This window comes from Musca autumnalis, unplaced genomic scaffold, assembly GCF_047663935.1.
Source record: "Musca autumnalis isolate F117 unplaced genomic scaffold, ASM4766393v1 scaffold_126, whole genome shotgun sequence".
Taxonomy (NCBI): domain Eukaryota; kingdom Metazoa; phylum Arthropoda; class Insecta; order Diptera; family Muscidae; genus Musca; species Musca autumnalis.
Window position 1 is genome coordinate 249,113 of NW_027411674.1, and position 4,008 is coordinate 253,120.

Sequence of the window (4,008 nt, forward strand, 5' to 3'; positions counted from 1 at the left end):
AAGGCGGCTAAAGTTTACTTGGGGGTAAAAAGAACACCTGTGTGGGAAATGATAAACCACCGAAATAAATTTTCATTTTTAAGAAATGTGATGGCCTGGGTGTTGAAGTTTATCAACATAGCAAGAAAGGGTTCCGCGAAGTCGTATGTGGCATATAGAAATGAGGCGCTTCAATTAATAGTGAAAGATATTCAGAAGGACTGCTTTTCCCACGAAATATCTTGCTTAGATAAAGAAGATAAAATTGCGAAATCTTCAAAGATAAGGACGTTGTGTCCATTTGTGGATGAAGCAGGAATTTTAAGGGTAGGTGGAAGACTACGAAATAGTAATTTATCTTTTGAGGCCAAACATCCCATGTTGCTGCCATACAAGAATAAGGTAGTGGAATTAATGATGGAAGAATTACATCATGAAAAGCTACATATCGGACCTCAGGGATTACTAGCCATATTTAGGCAACAATTTTGGCCACTTCGTGGTAAGCAGCTGGCCAAAAAAGTGGTGAGCAAATGCTACAGATGTTTTAGGGCAGAGCCTAGGAATTTACATCAATTGATGGGGAATCTGCCTGAGGATCGAGTTATTAGAACCCGACCATTTTTAAACACAGGGATTGACTTTTTAGGACCACTGACGATACATCACAAGATTAGAGGAAAGCGAACGGACAAAGCATATGTATGTGTGTTCGTGTGCTTTGCTACAAAAGCCGTTCATTTAGAGGTAGTATCCGACTTGACAGCGGCAGCGTTCATTGGGGCATTGAAAAGGTTTGTCGCCAGAAGAGGTTGTCCACTAAAGATTTATTCAGACAACGGAACAAATTTTGCTGGGGCTGCAAATTTTGTTTGCATGAAGTGTATATGTTGTTTAAGAGTAGCAATCTTACAAAAGATATTGACAGCTTTTGCACACAAAGGTATATTGAGTGGGTTAATATTCCGGCTAGGTCTCCGCATGTAGGAGGTCTGTGGGAAAGCTGCGTCAAGTCGGTAAAACGGCATTTGCATAGAGTAGCAGTGGGAACCATGACATTTGAAGAAATGTGCACGCTCATGGCACAGATAGAGTCCGTTTTGAATTCTCGTCCGTTAATACCATTGTCCGACGACCCGAATGATTTCAATGTTTTGACGCCGGCCCATTTCCTGATAGGAGAAGACTGTTCAACGTTCATGGACGCAGATACGAATAGAAGCTATCAAGGGTTGCGGGGACATTGGAAAGACGTGCAGGCTAGAACAGAGGAATTTTGGAAAAGGTGGTCCGATGAATACTTGTGCGAGCTCCAAAGAAGGTATAAGTGGGCTGACAAATGGGAAAACATAAAACCGGGAACCCTAGTTTTATTAAAGGAAGATAACCTTCCACCCCTGTCCTGGAGGGCCGGCAGGGTCATCCGAACTATAATGGGTTCGGATGGATTGTGCCGTATGATAGACGTAAGGACAAGCAATGGAGAAACGAAAAGATCGGTTCACAATGTTTGTCCTTTTCCTATCGACGACAATGATATTGATCATGATAAAGCGGGCGCAGTCAAAACGACTCCCGTAATAAAAAATAATGGTGGCTCGGTCGAATCGGCCACATCAGTTAAAGATAAGAGTAGAAAATTTAAATCAAAAAATGCATTCTTATATAATTTAGTTATGCTTATAATAAGTAAACCTATTAAATGTCAGGTAAATGTAATAAATTTTGAGGATAGGGCTGGCGTATTTTTCGAGGAAGTGGCTGCTGTTGGCCTAACGAAGACGTCGTGGAACATTGTGGCGCATGTGAACATGGCTGAGTATATGTCTGGGATAAAAGCGTTAGACGAAGCAGTGGAAAAATTCAACGATGATGTGTTAAGAATACCCGAAATGAAGCAGTTAAAGTTCGTTCAGCGGTTGCAAGAAGCCCATGACCGCATGAGGAATCAACATGACGTTATAATGTCGTCAGCTCCAGTTCAAAGAATTAGAAGGTCAGCGTTGCCGTTTGTTGGTAGCCTATTTCGCTCGCTATTTGGCTTAATGGACGAAGAACATGCTGATGATCTGGTGAAGAGAATCACAATGGTCGAAGATAACCAAAAATCCTTGGTAGAGTTGTTAAACAATCAGACATCACTCCAGGACATTACGACCAGAATAATAAAGGAGCAGAATCAGGCGGTGTTTACAAACATTGCAAAATTAGATGAATCTCTTGGAGAGCTGAGTAAAGAAATCGACATGATCAAGAGGAGAGAGAGCGTGGTTCTGAAGGCGACGGAAGTGTTGTCGGCTATTCAAGATTTGGAGATCGTACAAAGAGATCTTATTGAGACAATGGTTAATATTCGCGGTAGCTTTCTTTATGAAATTCTTCCCGTGAAAGTCTTCAAGCAGCAGATCCAGGTCATAAAATCATCTATTGGAAGAAGGTTACACCTGCCAACCGAGTCGCCGATCGAGCTGGCAAAAATTGCTGATGTGTCGACCAGAACAACTGAAGAATATATGCTGTTCAATATCCGTCTACCTCTGATAAACCTGATCAATTTACTGCTTATGCAATCCAGTCCTATCCAATCGTACAGGATGGGTTGTCTGTCCAGTTGAAGGCTCACAGCAATTACCTATTGATAGATGAAAGGAAACCGACATTCTACGACCTCACAGAAGACGACTTTGCCAGATGTCAAAAAATGGAAAAAATGATCATATGCCAGCAATTGCATCCCATCTATAATACAAGAGAAGCCACTGATTGTGAAGTTAGGTTGTTTTTAAGGCCAAAGCAAATGCCAGAGAGTTGTGACTTCGCCATTACAAAGTTTCGCAACTTCTGGAAGCAGCTTCGAACACCAAATATGTGGGTATTCTCAGTTACGAGCGGTACCGTCACAGAAGTCAAATGTGGTGGTAAACGACAAAATACTAGAATCCGAAATCAAGGATTACTAAGAATGCAGCCGGGTTGTACGCTAGAGACGGAAGAGATGAAGTTGTGGGCGCACGAGAATTACCGCAGTGAAGTCAACTACGTTTTTCCGCAATTCAACATTTCCGCATCCTTGCCACCTCTCACCTATTTACATCTGAAGAATGAAATCGAAGTCTACAAGTTGCCAGACATTCCACAAGCTAAACGATTTCTGGGTTTTCCCGTTCATCTAGACACGCATCACCTAACGCACTACAGCCTCAACTTTACAGCGTGCCTTTTCATCATTGGTATTATCGTTGCGCTGTACTTGGTTATCCGAAGGTTGTATCATCTGTCCAGCCGTTATCTGCCGGTGTCTATCGCCCTTCCTCAAATTAGATAGGGTAGTTTTATATAAAAAATTTATGAATGTCTGATAAGATAATTATGTCTTGATATCTGTATATTATTCTGAATATCTAAAAGAAATATATATATATATATCGAAAACGGAAGTGTAAAAGATACTATAAACATATAAAAAATAAAAAAACTTAAAATAATAAAAATGTATAGTAACGTTTGTAATATAGATAATGAAAAAGATCGATAAAATTGGAATGAATATTAGCAATTAAGAATTTTGATAAAGTCATTTTCGTATTGAAACTTTCATTTGTCATAGTTTTTAAAATAATGCAGTTACTCACAATATTATGTTGCTTTGAATTGTTTAAAAATAATATATTGACAACTAAAATAATTGTCTTCAAGTACTGCATTGCATATTTACAAGATATAATCCCTTACTTTTAAGTTGTTGAAAGATTACAATCTTCCAAGGCTGGGAGCATGTACAGTTTTGTAGATAGACTGTACGTACACAGGAAAACAGCCACGGTTGTTTATTTCTCAATGTCATTATGTTTGCTAGAAGACTTATCTAGAATACGTAAATGTTGGTTACATGTGTAGTCTGTTTGCGTCGGTCATAAATATTGTATTGATGATAAGGAAATGTCTCGCCCAACTAGTTGTTTTAAGGATAAAAGGTTTTTTATTACCCGCCATGCAGTGTGTACGCGGGGGTGCATTTATTACCCCTCG